Genomic DNA, 18584 nt, shown 5'->3' on the forward strand with positions numbered 1-18584 from the left:
TCTGTGTTTGTCCCCCAACATCGCTTGACAACCGATGCTGGTGTGTTTATGTCCCCGTCACTTAGCGGTTCGGCAAAAGAGACCAATAGAATAAGTACTGGGCTTACAAAGAATAAGTCTCAGGGTCGAGTTGCTCTACTAAAGGCGGTGCTCCAGCACGGCCGCAGTCAACTGACTGAAACAAGTAAAATAGTAACATCAGTTTGCAGAGTCATTAAGAAAAGACAAAAATAAAATCTTGACATCGCATGGTGGCTGTAAACGAGTATCACCTTCATACAGGTGAGGTTGTTTGTTTCCAGTCTTCCATGAAAAATATGTCTGGTCATGGGGAAATTATAACCCTACACCTGACCCTGATCCTGCAGTAAATACAGGATGAGAGGAAGGGCTGCACCAATGATGGACTGGTATCTTGCTTGTCAACTCTGAAAGGATGGAAAGGTAAAGTTAGATTTACCTTTCCAGCCAACAGGTAAAAAGGAAAGATGAAAAGGTAAAGATGGATTTGTCCATCGAATAGGAAAGGTAAAGTTGACTTCAACAGGATTTGAATTCAGTGTGCAAAAAGCCAGAATAATTGACACTCATTCTATTCAACACCTTAATGACTTCTAATCAATTATCTCCTGTGCATGTATGTGTGTTTAGGTTTGCATATACCATCATTATTATTGTTGTTTGACATCCACTTTTCCTTGCTTGCATTGGTCAAATGGAATTTGTTGAGGTTTCTATGGCTGAGTGCCCTTTCGATTGCCAACCCTCACCTGTTTCCAAGTCAGGTAATATTTCTCCATGACCAGACATGTTTTCTGGGAAAAATGGAAATGAAGGACACTGCTTACATGACCGTGACACTCGTTTACAGCTATCAGATGATGTTAAGGCAAGGAAACAGTAATACACACACATATGCACACACAGAGGAAGGGCTTCTTTCAGTTTCCATCTACCAAATTCACTCATAAGGCAGTGATTGACCTGGACTACAAAAAAGACACTTGCTTAAGGTGCCATGCAGTGGGACTGAACGTGAAACCTTGGAATTGGAAAGCAAACTTCTTATCACACAGCCATGCCTGCACCATATAAGGGTGCATAAATTTCATCAAGTTACAACGCTTTATATCATAGGGGTAGTTTAGTCATTTAACAGAATAACTCTTGCAAACTTCCATTCCTGCCCACCCAGTCCAATTTTGTGTAACACTCATCTTTTCTCTTTTACTTTCACTTGTTTCAGTCATTTGACTGTGGCCATGCTGGAGCACTGCCTTTAGTCGAGCAAACCGACCCCAGGACTTATTCTTTGTAAGCCTAGTACTTATTCTATTGGTCCCTTTTGCCGAACCACTAAGTTACGGGTACGCAAACACACCACCATCGGTGGTCAAGCAATGTTGGGGGAGACAAACACAGACACACAAACATATACACACACATACATATATACGACGGGCTTCTTTTAGTTTCCGCCTACCAAAACTACTCACAAGGCTTTGGTTGGCCCGAGGCTATAGTAGAAGACACTTGCCCAAGGTGCAATGCAGTGGGAATGAACCCGCAGCCATGTGGTTGGTAAGCAAGCTACTTACCACACAGCCACTCTAACACATCTTCATCACCATCTTCTCTCTTTTCCAACTGAGGTAGCCATGTATCTGCTCCTACAGCAAGACACCTGTTTCTGTGCCTCTTTTATACTTTAATCTCTCAACACCAGGAATAAAGTCATTTCCTTCAATACTACACCCTTGACTTAGTTGAGGAAGCTTGTTTTGCAAGTTACTTGGTAACCTCACTCATGCTGGTGCCATGTAAAATAGCACAGTAAAGAACAGACCAGAGCACACTCTGTAAAATGGGTGGTATTAAGAAGAGCATCCAGTCATAGGAACCATGCAAAAGCAGATATTGCTGGTTCTTGTCATACCTCCAACCCATGCCAGCATGGAAAAATGGATGTTAAATGATGACAACACTGATCATCATCATCATCATCATCATCGTTTAACATCCGCTTTCCATGGGTTGGACGATTTGACTGAGGACTGGCAAACCAGATGGCTGCACCAGGCTTCAATCTTGATCTGGCAGAGTTTCTACAGCTGGATGCCCTTCCTAACGCCAACCACTCTGAGAGTGTAGTGGGTGCTTTTACATGCCACCAGCACGGGGCCAGTCAGGCGGTAATGGCAATGACCTTGCTCGAATCTTTTACACATGCCACCGGCACAGGTGCTAGTAAGGTGATGCTGGTAATGATCACGCTCAAATGGTGTCTTTTACGTGCCACCAGCACAGAGGCCAGATAGCTGCTCTGGGAACAATCACGCTAGGATGGTGCTCTTAACACCCTACCAGCACGGGCTCGAGTGCCAGTAAGGCTGATGATGCTAACTCACTAAAAGTCTTGAAAGCATTACTCCAAGATGCTGCAATCCCAGGATGCAGCAGTCAAATGATTAGAATCGGTAAATAATAACAAAAAAATGAACTGATTTTCCAGTTTTGGTACTTTGTTCACTTCTACTTATTTGACCCAACAAGGAAGTCTCTGGTTGATTGCTCAACCTACAAGAAACAGCAGCCAAATCTCCATCAAATCAGATCCTACTGTCTTCAAAAGACAACCACAATAAAGAACACATGACTTGACTTGACAGCATACACCCGGGGTGGGTTGAGCTGCCTTCATTCATCCTCAATGCTGCATCTCTCAGAAACGCCAACCAGGCCTGGCGATTTGAGGCTAACGACTGCGTGATCTCCAACCACTCCTTATTCCAGCAGCGAACGCCGTAGACATGGGGGCCTAGGTTGGGTTTCAGATCAGCCTTGACTGTCATCACATGGCTAGTATTAATGTAGTTACTGAAAGACTATATATGATTGTCATGACTGGAAAGCCTTTGATCTCCACTCGTGTAAGCCAACAAAGGAAACTTTCTTGTAGTTGCTTGTTCTGCAAGAAACAGCAGCCAAGTCAGCTTAAAGCATGCTATACCATCATAAAAACTGGCAGGTCACATCTGATAATGTGGACATATATAAACTATTATGTCTGAATAAAATTACAAGATGATCATGAATAAAATGCCTTGGACCACTGGTCTGTCCAGTTGGAGCTAACCTGGGGTTAAACAACAATGGCAAGAACAACAAGAGAACTTACTTTCAGATGGGAACAAATTTCACATTAAAGGTCCAGCAGGAGCAGCGGCGGCGGCAGCAGCAATAGCAGCAGCGGCACTTTGAGCAGCTAAGGAAAGGAAGGAAAAGAAATACTGAACCAGGAGAACACCAAACTCTGTTACAACAAACAAACAAACAAACATACACTTTTCTTTTTTTTTTACTTGTTTCAGTCATTTGACTGCGGCCATGCTGGAGCACCACCTTTTAGTCGAGAACAAATCAACCCCAGGACTTATTCTTTGTAAGCCTAGTACCTATTCTATCGGTCTCTTTTGCCGAACTGCTAAGTTGCGGTGACATAAACACACCAGCATCAGTTATCAAGCGATGTTGGGAGGACAAACACAGACACACAAACACACACCACACACACACACACACACACACACACACACACACACACATACATACATACATACATATCAATAATATAGTGATTGTTACTTATCAGGAACAAAAAGTTTAATAGGACTGCTATAGAAGTGCTCAATTGAAAGAGACAAATATATCAAACAAATGCAAGGTCGTCCGCATAACATTTCATAATTCAAACATTTAATCATAGAATATACATATAAACATCCCGCAAGATGGAACGTAATTCATCTGTACAAGCATATAAGAAAGTGCGAGAAAAAAGTTCATCACGGTTTAGAGTTAATACTTTAGCGGTTCAGAAAAAATATATTTTTTTAAAAAACATTACAACACCTAGAAAGTAAAAATATAATATAAAGTAATATATAAAAATATATAGGTATATAAAAATATATATATATAAGAAGCATATAAAAAATATATAATATATATCATGCAATATGTATCATGTATATATATATATATCATTCTTATATGCTTGTACAGATGAATTACGTTCCATCTTGCGGGATGTTTATATGTATATTCTATGATTAAATGTTCGAATTATGAAATGTTATGCGGATGACCTTGCATTTGTTTGTTCTATAACCTTAGTTTGGTATATATATATATATATATATATATATACGCACATACATATATATGACAGGCTTCTTTTAGTTTCTCTCTACCAAATCCACTCACAAGGCTTTGGTCGGCCCAAGGCTATAGTAGAAGACACTTGCCCAAGGTGCCATGTGGTTCGTAAGCAAGCTACTTACCACACAGCCACTCCTACGCCTATATATACATATATACATACATATATATATACATATCCGTCCAACCCATGCTAGCATGGAAAACAGACGTTAAATGATGATGATGATGATGATGATGACATAGAAACAAGTATGTCTGGTGGCTGTCAATTGTGATCATCCCTGTCAAATGACCTTATCCTAAATATCAAAGACAATGGCTGACAGTAATTCTCCTGCTGAAATTTAAAGCAACAGCTTCCATAACATGACAAGGACTCACATCTCCAAATCCAAATAGCCGTGTCTGGCATAAATATCTTCACCACAGCTGAATAATAAATAACCAGTTTGCAGTTGTTTTATTATTTTGCAGCAGTGAAGACCCTTATATACTTTTCATATGACAATAGGAGGCACATGGCCTAGTGGTTAGAGCAGCGGACTCGCGGTCGAGGGATCGCGGGTTTGAATCTCAGACCGGGCGATGAGTGTGTTTATGAGCGAAAACACCTAAGCTCCATGTGGCTCTGGCAGAATGTCATGGCGAACTTCTGCTGACTCTTTCGCCACAACTTTCTCTCACTCTTTCTTCCTGCATCTTGCAGCTCACCTGTGACAGACCGGCATCCCGTCCAGGTGGGGAACCTATACGCCAAGAAACCGGGAAACCAGCCCTTATGAGCCAGGCATGGCTTCAGAAGGAACAAACAAACAACAAACAATATGGCAACAATAATAAAATGGAATATAACTGCCAATGTGAGAAGACCATGTGGGACGCAGTGTTCTTGAGCAAAACACTTCATTGATGGAAGGAGCGCGCTAATGTATGGTACGTACATTTGACCCCTATAAACAAATCACTTGTGCAGGCCATTCAGCAAAAGCTGAATTCTCATATATCATCTTCAACAAGTTCATCACACACACACATCTGTATACTTACGAAGTGGTATCAAAAGGTTCTCGGACTAGTTATGTTTGATAGAAAATAACTTATTTACCCTTCGAAATAGTCACCTTGTGCAGCAATACACTGGTCCCAGCGTTCCTGCCACTTTTGGAATCTGGCCTGAAAATCATTTTCTGAAAGTGATTTGAGGACCTTCAGCAATTTGCTCTGGATCTCAACAAACAGTGTTGAAACTGTAACCTTTAAGATGCAGTTTCATCTTGGGGAAGAGTCCAGAAGCTGGCTACCCGCATGGTTCATGGTCTCAAAAATTTGTCCTACGAAGAAAGGCTGAGGACGCTCGACCTTTATTCTCTTGAAAAACGCCGCCGCCGTGGTGATCTCATTCTCGCCCACAACATCATAAGCGGAAAGTGTAACCTCTCGAAAGAGCTGTTCTTCACTCCTGCTCCAGAGCGTCGGCTGCGGGGTCATTCCGAAAAGCTCTACCTGCGACGATTTCATCTCAATTGAAGGAGAGGAGCTTTCTCCGTCCGGGTTGCGGATCCGTGGAACAAGCTGCCAGACGAGATGGTGAAGATGCCGACGACCGCTTTGTTCAAAGCCTCCCTGGACCTCAAGTGGCCTGAACTCTTTACATGAACACCACCCTGTACTTAACTCCATGTCCCCCTACATGGCCTTGCTATTTGCTTTTGAGCCAAATTAACTAACTAACTAACTAACTAAGAGATGGAAGTCTGCAGATACTAAATCTGGCGAATAGGGTGGGTGCGGAAGTGATACCATGTTGTTTCTGGTGAGAAACTCACAAGTGAAGAGGGCTCAGCAACAGAGGGAATTGTTGTTGTAAAGAATCCAATTCTTTGCATGTCACAGATCCAGTTGTTTCTGCCAAATGTCCTCCCGCAAATTCTTCAAAACATTGCAGTAAAAATCTTGATTGACAGTCTGGCTCTGAAGGACAAATTCTCCATGTACAATAAATACCACATATCCAGGAGTGATGCTTGTGGTATGTCTTCCAGATTTCTTATCATCTTCCAGGGATGTTCTGCTTTTGAAGTGCCCATGCTACTTGCAACATTGGATACAACCCATTTCCTGTCATCGTAAACTTCCTGAAACATGCTCAATGTGTCTGTAGCTGACTTCTCAAGTTTAACGCAAAATTCCATATTGAATACAACATACATATGATCACAAAAACACAAATTTCACAATTTGTGAAGTAAACACAATGATGTCACTCAGCACACTGGGTCACTGATAGCTCTTACTGTTCACACAGTAAGAGCTATCAGTGCTGCCATCTGTTGGCATGCTTCGGAACTAGTCTGGGAACTTTTTGATACCACCTTGTAGGTCAATGATGCCAAATTGAATTTGCTACAAACTGTTAGCAATTCCATCATACGTGTTTGTAAAGGTGTTGTTTGTATATGTATGTGTGTTTGTTTATATATGTATGTATGTTTGTTTGCATGTGTGTGTGTGTGCGTTGCATGTGTGTGCTTATGCTTACAGGTGTAAAACTGGTACTGTGCCAGAAAAAAAAGAAAAGAAAAGAAAGAAAACAAGAAGCTTGACCTAGTGCTTCAATAAATACAGAGTGACATAATTTATAAAAATTCAAGACAGTCCCCCAAGTGTGGTTGCTGTCTGCTTCCACCCACATGGTTCCAAGTTCAGTCCCACTGCATGGCACCTTTGGCTAGTGCATTCTACTATAGCTTCAGATGATTTGGTAGACAGAAACTGAATGAAATGTGTGTGTGTGTGTGTGCATTTGACCCTCACCATCTCATGACAACCAGTGTTGGTGTGTTTACATCCCTATAATTTAGTGGTTCAGCAAAAGAACCCAAAAGAATAAATACCAGGCTTAGGGAAAAAATAAAGAAGTACTGGGGTTGGTTCATTTGAGTAAGCTTCTTCAAGACAGTGGCCCCACAAGAAAATAAGATATGTGAGAGGGGTCCTGAAAAGTTCCTGGCTTTAAGGGTTTTGTGAAAGGCCTGACTGGAGGCCCAGCCTTCTGAGTTCTTTTTTCAGGGCTTAGAAAAACTGATGAACCACTGCAATGAGTATGTGTATCTGGGAGGGGAATATGTTGAACAAAATCATAGCCAACTGATACTCCTGTAGCTTCTTTTACTCAAAGTCAGGAACTTTTCAGCACCCCCTCATGTATATATAAAACACACACACATACATACATATATATATATATATATATATATACACATACAGGCACAGAAATACACAAATTTCCCATCCGTTCACTTTGCCAAGCTGGCATGGACAGGAGGAAGTGATTTATTAAATCAATTGCTGTTTGTTTCCTTTTGCTACAGTCGGCTGCTTCTAGCTGGACTATTAATGACTCAAATATACATAAAATGCTGTAGAAGCAGAGGCGGCAGCAGTAGCAGCGGTAGCAGCGGTAGTAGTAGCTGTGGCTGTGGAAAATTAAGCTATATTGCCCCAGGAGTTACAACGTAATGACTCACATAAAACCATGTGACCAGCAGATTAACCTTACAGCCATTGGGGTGTATCTAAACATATACACACAGAGATGTGTGTGTGTGTGTGTGCCTCTGTGTGTGTGTGTGTGTGCCGCTGTGTGTGTGTGCCTCTGTGTGTGTGTGTGTGTGTGCCTGTTGGCATGCGTGTGTGTGTGTGTCCTGGTTTTCAGTACACCATTTCACTGTGTACTGTAAGAGGCAATTAAAAGTGGGGTTGCCATCAGGAAGGGCATCCAGCCGTAAAAATTTTGCCTCAACTAGTCACATCCAACCCCATACTAGCATGGAAATTAGGACTTAAAAAGCAACAATGATGATGTAGATGATATATATATATATATATATATATATAAAGGAGTTTGCCTGTCAAATTTGTCTCAACACCCAGTATTGAGTACTTTCTTCAGTAAATGCTGGTTGTTATTTATCAATTAAATTGTTCTGTATTTCCTTTTATCCAAAGCCGGGAACTTTTCAGCACCCCCTCATGTATATATAAAATACAAACACACACATATACAGAGACACAGAAATACACAAATTTCCCATCCATTTACTTTGCCAAGCTGGAATGGACAGGAGGAATTGGTTTGCTAAATCAATTGCTGTTTGTTTGCTTTTGCAACAGTCAGCTGCTTCTAGCCGGACTATTAACGACTCCAATATAAATATGCTGGCAGGAGTTGGAATGGACATGTTGAAGTTCCCTACCACTTAGACTGTATAATGGATTAGCTGTTAGAAATTGGCTGTGTTCAGTTTGGGGTGTTTCAGTGTCTTTGTGTATGTGACTTGTATACATACATGGTAATTGCCTCATCTTGTCACATGTAGGGTTGTGGTTGATCGGCATAGGTGACCGTCTGGAAGGAATGTTCTTGTCGCTCCTTTCTGCCAATGGGTAGCCCCCCACTTGCCGGTGCAAGATCGACTCTACATGGCTGACGCGTCCCCGAATCTCTGCCGCCACACCACCCGCCTTTCAGACGCTGCGTTCGCCCGCCTTTTGATGCCCGCGTTTGCCCACCTTCGCTTGCTCGTATGTAGGGTTGTGGCTGATCGGTATAGGTGACCGTCTGGAAGGGATGTTCTCGTCGCTCCTTTCTGCCAACGGATAGACCCCGCTTACTGGTGCAAGATCGACTGGTTTACTTTCATCCATACATGTGCATGGATACGATGTCTCACCATGCATCCATTGCCATAGGACTTTATAAAATTCAAAACACATCAAGAAATGAAATGATAGCAAGACATCAGGACATCACTGGAGTCATGTCACAAAAGCTTGTACACAGAACTTTTGCCACTTTCTTGGTCACCACAGAAGGTTCCAGTAACAAGCACTGCAAGGTGACTGCTACTGTTTTGACTGCAAATCTTATGTCAGATTATCTTACCCCTAGAATTGCTGCCTTCCCCATGGCTTTGTGAAAAGTAACAGGAGCTTCTTCTATTCCTGGGAAATCCATTTAACCCATAGATGGGATCCTGACAGATATTACCTATTTCTTTACTACCCACAAGGGGCTAAGCACAGAGAGGACAAACAAGGACAGACAAACGGATTAAGTTGATTATATCGACCCCAGTGCGTAACTGGTACTTATTTAATCGACCCTGAAAGGATGAAAGGCAAAGTTGACCTCGGCGGAATTTGAACTCAGAATATAGCGGCAGACGAAATAACTATTTCTTTATTGCCCACAAGGGGCTAAACACAGAGGGGACAAACAAGGACAGACAAATGGATTAAGTCGATTATATCGACTCCAGTGCATAACTGGTACTTATTTAATCGACCCCGAAAGGATGAAAGGCAAAGTTGACCTCGGCGGAATTTGAACTCAGAATATAGCGGCAGACAAAATACCACCAAGCATTTCGTCCGGCGTGCTAACGTTTCTGCCAGCTCACCGCCTTCCTGACAGATATTACCATTCCAAGTCAGAACAGACCTGGGAGAAATGGTAACTCCATGCTCCCTACAACTTCAGAACTCCCAAGCTGGAGCCAAACCACTGGATGCAGTTTAATGTCATACACACATACATATGTTTGCACGTATATATATTTGTGTGTGTGTGTGCATATTAGTATGTGTGTGTGCATGTTTGTATGTGTATGTATCTGTATGTGATTGTGCATGTTTGCCATCATCATCATCATCATCATCATCGTTTAACGTCCGCTTTCCATGCTAGCATGGGTTGGACGATTTTGACCGAGGGCTGGCGAACTAGATGGCCACACCAGGCTCCAATCTTGATCTGGCAGAGTTTCTACAGCTGGATGCCCTTCCTAACGCCAACCACTCCGTGAGTGTAGTGGGTGCTTTTTACGTGCCACCAGCATGGGGCCAGTCAGGTTTGTGTGTGTATGTATTTGTGTATGTGTGTATGCATGCATGTTTGTGCATGTGTGTGTGTGCGCGTATGTTGCCATTTCCACTTTTCACATGAAATCATCTGAATCAAAGAAGTATTGCCATGTCTGCAATTCTTGTGACAATTGCATTCCATACTTGTGAAACAAGTAAAAGGATGCCAACAAGAAGAGTATCCGGCCAATGTACTCCTCTGACCAATGTCAACATAGGAAAATGGATGTAAAATGAATAAACACTCCAGTAGATATCTGCTATGCATATATATATATATATATATATATATATATATATATATATATATGTATTTATTTATTTATTTACTACCCACAAGGAGCTAAACACAGAGGGGACAAACAAGGACAGACAAGCGGATTAAGCCGATTATATCGACCCCAGTGCATAACTGGTACTTAATTTATCGACCCCGAAAGGATGAAAGACAAAGTCGACCTCGGCGGAATTTGAACTCGGAACGTAACGACAGACGAAATACGGCTACACATTTCGCCCGGCGTGCTAACGTTTCTGCCAGCTCACCGCCTATATATATGTATGTATATATATATACACACAAACACATGCCGATAAAATCCACACATGCATATATATATATATATATATATATATATATATAGATAGATAGATAGATAGATAGATAGGGAAAGAGAGGGAAAGGGGAGAGAAGAATGAGAAAAAGAGAGTGAGAGAGAGAACCGTCGTCCCCCCCGCACACACACACACACACACACAAATACACGCCCAATAGCAGTGGTAGAAGATCAAGTGGTTAAGTCCATCTAAGCTGTACAGATATAAAGCAGGTGTTTGTGTCAGCCAACTGCTGGCCTAAATCTACTCAAATGAACTAATGTTGCACAGTCAGCTGATCTGTATGGAGCAGTGCTTTTGAGGATTCCAGCTGGGACCACATAGCTATGATGATGATGAGGAGGAGGAGGAAGAGGAGGAGGAGAAAGAGGATGGCAATGAAGATGATAAGGATGATAATGAAGATAATGTGAACAGAAGGGATGATGACGATAATGAAAGTACTAATGATACCGACAACGATGACTATAAAGATACGATGACTATAAAGATATGAGGGTGAGGAAATTGATGATAATGTTGATGAAAAGGATAATGATGCTGATGATGATGATGGTGGCAATGATGATGACAAAAGTACTGATGATGCTGACAACAGTGATGACAATGATATCGACAATTAGTGAAAATTGTGATGGTGAAGTAATAATGATAGTTATGATGATGATGATGATGATGGCACTGATCAAGATAACGATGATGATAATATTAAAGATGGTGATAGCATTAATAATAATGATGATGACAGCATTGATGATGCTATTATTATTGCTGATAATGATTATAATATTGATGATGATGATGATAACAAACACATAGTTTGTATCCAAATGGGCCCAGTGGTGTTAATAAGTTTTATTCCTAACGATACCAGCAACTGTATGGTTTCTGGTTTCAAACTCACTGTGCGGCACCTTCGAAAGAATTGTCTCATCTGTGTAAAAGTTCAATCACAGTCTTTGGAAGACAAGAAACTCTGATTAAAAGACAGTTTCTGTTTAGCGGGAGATGGGGTAGACTTAATCTTCTGCCCACCCACCCCGTTTTAAAATCACCTTCACCACCATCATCACGACAACCCCTAGCACCACTTACCATCGAGTCTCCTTTAGCAGAGGTCTTCAGTTTAAATTCCCTCCCTCCCTTCCTTTCTTCCACTAGTCTTGCAGCCCCTAAGAAAGATTACAGAGGCAGCATTTACATCTATATATATAAAGCTGAAGTTGTCTGTGTGTGGCATGGTTGGTAGCCTTCAAGTAACACTATCTCCTCCGAGACCCTGCGGCGCAAGTTGACCAAAATTGAGAGTATGATAGTAGAAGGCTTGCTCTTAATGCCGTAGAAGATAAAATTTAAATTGGACCATGTTAAAACCAAAAATTATTTACATCAAAAAGGTGCTTTTTTTCTATGAAAATCCCGATTTTTTACGATTTTTTTACTGTGTCGCCAGTTTTCGGTGTATTTCAACCAGAAAAATGTTCACTTAAAGAGATGCAAAATTTTTACTTTTCAAAAATTCCAATTCTAAAGGGTCAAAACAAACCCAAGCAACGATGGGCAATACTGCTAGTATCTGATAAAGTCATTTAAAATAATATATTTAATGATGATGATGGTGGTGGTGGCAGTGGAGGTGGTTAAAGTGATCAATACAGTAGAGATTGTGTGAAGATGATAATACTAAATAGTCGTGGATGTAAACAAATCCTACCATGGATTAAGGTTGTTAGTATGAAGGATTTAAGGTGAAATATAAACTTGATCTTCCTTTGAATATTTCATTTTTCACTTTGTACACACACTCACTTACACACATGCACACACACACACACACGCATGCATATGTACAGCAAGAGGAGGAGTACAAAGGAAGAGCCTTTGCCAATGTTCTGTAGTGTGAGCATCAAAGGCATGAGATACTCTGGATTACAAGACAGTGTATCAGAAGGAACTGAGATGTGGGTGAGACGTGTGTACAGATAGATGATGGTGGGCTTGCACTTAGTGATTCTGAATAGAAAGACACATGGAAGTCATCATCGTAGTTTAACGTCCGCTTTCCATGCTAGCATGGGTTGGACGATTTTGACTGAGGGCTGGCGAACCAGATGGCTGCACCAGACTCCAATCTTGATTTGGCAGAGTTTCTACAGCTGGATGCCCTTCCTAACACCAACCACTCCGTGAGTGTAGTGGGTGCTTTTACATGCCACCGGCATGAGGGCCAGTCAGACGGTACTGGCAACGACCTTGCTCAAATCTTTTACACATGCCACTGGCACAGGTGTCAGTAAGGCAATGCTGGTAACGATCACGCTTGAATGGTGTTCTTAATACCCTACTAGCACGGGGCTCAAGTGCCAGTAAGGCGATGCTGGTAACGATCACAGTCGAAGTGTTACTATGAAAGGGTTATTAAGTGGGAGGAATGCATGGCAGAAAGAGGGTCACCCCAACATGGACCCAACAGAGGGAGCAGCTATGCTAGATGGCAGCAATATGATAGATAAAGCAATTGAGGATATGAAGGCAAGGAAAGCCCTGGTCCATCAGAAATCACCATTGAGATACTTTGGACACCCAGTGGATTGGGATATGACATAGTCACCCGTAGAGTAAATCAGGTTTCGTAATAATTTGGGGTCAGGAAATTGACAACACAGTAAAATGAATAATATACATACATACTCAAACAACTACAGATACACACGTACACACAACAGATACATACAAATGCACTCAAACACACCCATTACAGGTACAAACACATACAAAAGGTGGCGAGCTGGCAGAAACGTTAGCACGCTGGGCGAAATGCTTGGCGGTATTTTGTCTGCCGCTGTGTTCTGAGTTCAAATTCCGCCAAGGTCAACTTTGCCTTTCATCCTTTCGGGATCAATAAAGTAAGTACCAGTTATGGACTGGGGTCGATGTAATCGACTCAATCCCTTTGTCTGTCCTTGTTTGTCCCCTCTATGTTTAGTCCCTTGTGGGCAATAAAGAAATAACAAACACATACAAACTACAAATGCATACACACACACACACACTCAGGTAATACAGGTACAGACTAGAGATAATATGAACGGCAGATGCAGACACACCCAACCCAATTGCAGTAGAATCCCAATCCAACAGATGTTGCTTGAGCAGATTTGATGTGTGACTGAACAACAACAATGATAATGACACACACATCTACATCACACATTCAGATCAAGTCACATGACACATCTACAGCGTGTCACATGACAGTTACATTATGTCACATGATGCATTACATGCTTCAGCTACATCACATCACCCGACATGGTTGTATAACATCACATAGCATAGTTACATAAGTTCACATGACACAGCTACATCATGTCACATGTTAGAGCTATGTCATCTCTGATTATGCAGTTATATCATATCACATGATACCGTTACATTATGTCACATGACACAGCTATGTCACTCCACATGACGCAGTTACATCACATCGCTATTCAATTATACCACATCACATGACAGAGCTACATCGCACCACACATCAAAGCTACATTATGTCAAATGATACAGCTATATCACATCTCACAATGCAGTTACATCACATCACATGACGCAGTTATGTCACGTCACATGACAGCTATGTCCTACCACACAATACAGTGACATCATATCAAATGTGGAAGCACAATGGCCCAGTGGTTAGGGCAACAGACTTGCGGTTGGAGGATTATGATTTTGATTCCTAGACAGGGCGTTGGGTGTGTTTATTGAGCAAAAACACCTAAAGCTCCACAAGGCTCTGGCAGGGGGGGGGCGACCCTTGTTATATGCTTTCACCACAATTTTCTCTCACTCTTTCTTCCTGCTTCTTGAGTAACGCTATGATGGACTGGTGTCCGGTCCAGCTGGGGTGGGGAACACATACACCATAGAAACCGGAAAACCAGGCCATGAACCTGGCTAGGCTTGAAAAGGGTGCATAAATAAAAGAATATCAAATGACACAGCTACATCACGTCACATGGTACAGCTATGTCATCTCTGATTATGCAGTTATATCTCATATCACATGATACCATTACATTATGTCACATGACACAGCTATGTCACTCCACACGACGCAGTTACATCACATTGCTATTCAATTATACCACATCACATGACAGAGCTACATTACAGCTACATCATGTCAAATGATACAGTTATATCACATCACATGACGCAGTTATGTCACGTCACATGACAGCTATGTCATGTCACACAATACAGTGACATCATATCAAATAACACAGCTGTATCACATCTTATGAAGCAGTTATGCTACATCACATGACAAAGCTATGTCCTGTCACACAATACAGTGACATGTCAAATGATACAACCACATCACATCGCATATCTCACAATAGATCATATTACTTGTCACATAGAACACAACACATCCACATCATATCATATGGCATAATGGATATCCCCTAACACATGGGGTAAACATAAATTATCACATGACACATGTACATCAGCTTACTCACACATAAACACACAAGGCCTATTTCTTTATTACCCACAAGGGGCTAAACAGAGAGGGGACAGACAAATGGATTAAGTCGATTACATTGACTGCAGTGCATAACTGGTACTTAATTTATCGACCCCGAAAGGATGAAAGGCAAAGTCGACCTCGGCAGAATTTGAACTCAGAACGTAGCGGCAGACGAAATACCTATTTCTTTACTACCCACAAGGGGCTAAACACAGAGGGGACAAACAAGGACAGACACACGGATTAAGTCGATTACATCGACCCCCAGTGCATAACTGGTACTTAATTTATCGACCCCAAAAGGATGACAGGCAAAGTCGACCTCGGTAGAATTTGAACTCAGAACGCAGCGGCTGACGAAATACCTATTTCTTTATTATCCACAAGGGGCTAAACATAGAGGGGACAAACAAGGACAGACAAATGGATTAAGCCGATTACATTGACCGCAGTGCATAACTGGTACTTAATTTATCGACCCCGAAAGGATGAAAGGCAAAGTCGACCTCGGCGGAATTTGAACTCAGAACGTAACGGCAGACGAAATACGGCTACGCATTTCGCCCGGTGTGACCAACACACAACATCTTCTTCTGTGAGCCCTGTTAACTCACGACAAGTGGCTTGCCTCCATCCCTCGCACACAACGGATTTCCTGACACCAGCAATCGTATATGCGGAAGGTGTAAGACATTGATGCAGGGGTAAAACGAACATGTGTGTGTGTGCGTGTGTGTGTGCGTGCACGCGAGCGCATGTGCAGGGCGCATTTAGAACAAGACTGAACAGGCATCAACAAGTGTCTTATGGCTTAAGACAACAAGCCCCACCCTACCTCGACATGTAGTAGTAGTATTAATATTAATATTGTGGGGGTGAGTTGGGGGGGGGGCTTTGTATCATCAGTAGCCAATCACCTGACAAAACAATTAGAGCAAAGGAAGTAGGGATGTGGGGGTGGGGTGGGGGAGAGGGGGCCAACAAAGATGCCTTTTGTTTACATCCTTCTTAACAAAACTAAGCAGCATTGTCTCTTCACATGACAAGGTGAGCAATATGCTGAATTACAAGATGGTGGTGGTGGCGGCGGCAGTGGCTGCAGGCATGGTGGTGGTGGTAGTGGTGGTAGTAGTAGTAGTAGCAGCAGCAGTAGTAGTAGAAGTAATGGTAGCAGTAGTAGTAGTCGTCTTAGTAGAAGCAGTAGTAGTAGTCATTGTAGTAGTAGTGTTGGTGGTGGTGGTGGGTATTCTTGTTTAGCCATAGGCTAACTTCCTTCCAGCAGAGACTACAATCAAAGGCATTCCAGATATGGCCACCATAGTCTTTCCAGCCTTTATCTATAACTACATCATCCCACGAAAAGAGTCCCACCAATTTTTTTTTTTTAACAAGATGGTAGGTTTCGGTTTGCTGGAATATCTGGTTCCCTCATTGGTGGTGGTGGTGGTGAAGTTAATTGTTGTTTAGCCAAATGTGATCGACACCATTTGAACCCATGATCATGGCACTGACTTTTTCAGACATAGCCTAGCTAGGAGTACATTATCGAATAAGCCCATGTTGTTGCAGCTGAGGAAAACGACACCCAACAACCACCTGTTACACCAATCTCTGTCATACCTATTTCTTTATTACCCACAAGGGGCTAAACACAGAGAGGACAAACAAGGACAAACAGATTAAGTCGATTACATCGACACCAGTGCGTAACTGGTACTTAATTTATCGACCCTGAAAGGATGAAAGGCAAAGTCGACCTCAGAGGAATTTGAACTCAGAACGTAAAGGCAGACGAAATACTGCTAAGCATTTCGCCCGGTGTGCTAACGTTTCTGCCAGCTCCCTGCCTTAATCTCTGTCATACCTCCACAAAAAACAACCATCTGCTGATATTTTAAAACAGAGGAAGGCAGCGAGTTAGCAGAATCATTAGCATGCGGCGCCAAAAACTCTGCAGCATTTCAACCCGTGCTAGCACGGGAAAACGGACGTTAAACGACGATGATAGCGGCGGCGGCGATTACTACTACTACTATACTCTCTTTTACTCTTTTACTTGTTTCAGTCGTTTTGACTGCGGCCATGCTGGAGCACCACCTTTAGTCGAGCAAATCGACCCTGGGACTTATTCTTTGTAAGCCCAGTACTTATTCTATCAGTCTCTTTTGCCGAACCGCTAAGTGATGGGGGACGTAAACACACCAGCATCGGTTGTCAAGCAATGCTAGGGGGACAAACACAGACACACAAACATATACGCACACATACATATATATATATATGTACATACATACGACAGGCTTCTTTCAGTTTCCGTCTACCAAATCCATTCACAAAGCATTGGTTGGCCCGAGGCTATAGCAGAAGACACTTGCCCAAGATGCCACGCAGTGGGACTGAACCTGGAACCATGTGGTTGGTTACCAAGCTACTTACCACACAGCCACTTATTATTATTATTATTATTATTATTATTATTATTATTATTATTCTGAGTTCAACTTTGCCTTTTCTCCTTTCAGGGTTGATAAAATAATTACCAGTTGGGCACGGGGGGCGGGGGGGTTGATGTGACTTACTCCACCCATCGAAATTGCTGGCCTTGCATTAAAATTTGAAACTAATATTTTTAAAAGGTGGTGGGGTGCACAACAATGTGGTTTACTACAATGATACAAAGGCATCCACAAGTTCCAGGTTCAATCCCATGACATGGCACCTTGGGCAAGAGGCTGAGTTATATGAAGGGGTCAAATTATATTAACCCTTTCGTTACTGTATTTATTTTCAGATGCTCTGTGTTTCTTCCAATTATTTTAAATATATCAAAGAATTTAGTAAAATAACATCGTTATAATTAAGCTGGTGTTAAGAACATAAATTCTAACTAAGGTTTGGTGGAAGATTTTAATTCAGAACTTTTGAAAACCAGACATTTGTACTAAACAGCCAGAGCTGGTTTCAGCCGGGTTGATAACGAAAGGGTTAAGAGGTTGAATTATATTTAGGTTTTCTAAAAATCCTGACATTTTCTAGTTTATTTCAAAAGCTCAACACATACCTATAGATCATATGTAGTCCACCTAGAATTGGTGAACATGAAGCAGCAAACATTTTTATGTGTCTTGTGTAGAGAAAAAGAAGTTAGGGTCCAGTTATATTATTGAGTGGCTAAGTTATATTAAGGAGTTGAGTTATATTAAAGAGTGATGTTAAGGGGTCAAGTTATATTAAGGGGTTAAGATATATTTAGGGGTCGAGTTATATTAAGGGGTCA

The 18584-nt window shown here is 41.8% G+C and overlaps 1 protein-coding gene across 3 annotated transcripts in view; it reads right to left on the reverse strand.

Annotated features, from left to right (window-relative positions):
* Positions 1-18584, reverse strand: part of LOC115223325 (acyl-CoA:lysophosphatidylglycerol acyltransferase 1-like) — a 114946-nt gene that overhangs the window by 41071 nt on the left and 55291 nt on the right. For 2 of the 3 annotated variants that reach the window (XM_036512243.1, XM_029793843.2), the window contains exon 2: positions 3179-3265. The exons of the other annotated variant lie outside the window; for it this stretch is intronic. The gene's annotated coding sequence lies outside the window, so the exon portion shown is untranslated. The remainder of the gene's footprint in view (positions 1-3178; positions 3266-18584) is intronic. 3 annotated transcript variants of the gene reach the window in all.

This window comes from Octopus sinensis, linkage group LG22 (genome assembly GCF_006345805.1).
Source record: "Octopus sinensis linkage group LG22, ASM634580v1, whole genome shotgun sequence".
NCBI lineage: Eukaryota > Metazoa > Mollusca > Cephalopoda > Octopoda > Octopodidae > Octopus > Octopus sinensis.